Here is a 527-nt window from a genome sequence, read left to right as displayed (position 1 = left end):
TCTTGCTCAACATCAGGCCCAAGAAGCCCAGACTCTCTGCTCTGAAGCCACCTGACTTTGGCACTTCCCCAGGGATGAGGTGGCAGCCGCTACTGTTTACCTCTGGAAAAAATGCCCCGAGGTCAGGAATTATGGAATGATATCCAGTTTACTTAGTGACAGTTTCCCAAATCTCGTACTACTGCAATGGAAAGTACAATGCTGTGCTCGCTTCGGCAGCACCTGTGCTAACGTCGGAACAGTACAGAGGAGATTAGCGTGGCCCCGAGCAAGGGTGACGTACAAATTCGTGACGCGTTCCATGTTTTAAATGTTAAAGGGGCTTATTTCAGAAAAAGAAGATCAAAACTATGAACAATAAAATGGCAAAAATACATCTCTATCAACAGTTGAATCTGAAAAACAAACTAAGCAAACAAAAACAGAGACAGAATCATGGCTAAGGAGAGGGTTTTGACAGTTGCCAGGCGGGAGGTAGGTGTCGAGGAATGGCTGAAGAGGTGAGGGGATTAAGAAGCACAAATAGG

At 45.7% G+C, this 527-nt stretch overlaps 1 non-coding gene across 1 annotated transcript; it reads left to right on the top strand.

Moving 5' to 3' along the window:
• Positions 1-203: 203 nt before the first annotated feature.
• LOC129062783 (U6 spliceosomal RNA) lies at positions 204-309 on the top strand. Its single transcript, XR_008528307.1, has one exon. It is a non-coding gene; the product is annotated as a U6 spliceosomal RNA (small nuclear RNA).
• The last annotated feature ends 218 nt before the right edge of the window (positions 310-527 follow it).

Source organism: Pteronotus mesoamericanus, unplaced genomic scaffold (assembly GCF_021234165.1).
Source record: "Pteronotus mesoamericanus isolate MK-2021 breed Mesoamerican mustached bat unplaced genomic scaffold, CSHL_Meso_final contig_163, whole genome shotgun sequence".
Lineage (NCBI taxonomy): Eukaryota > Metazoa > Chordata > Mammalia > Chiroptera > Mormoopidae > Pteronotus > Pteronotus mesoamericanus.
Note: the sequence above shows the minus strand (reverse complement) of the source record. Positions and strands in the feature narration are given on the sequence as shown.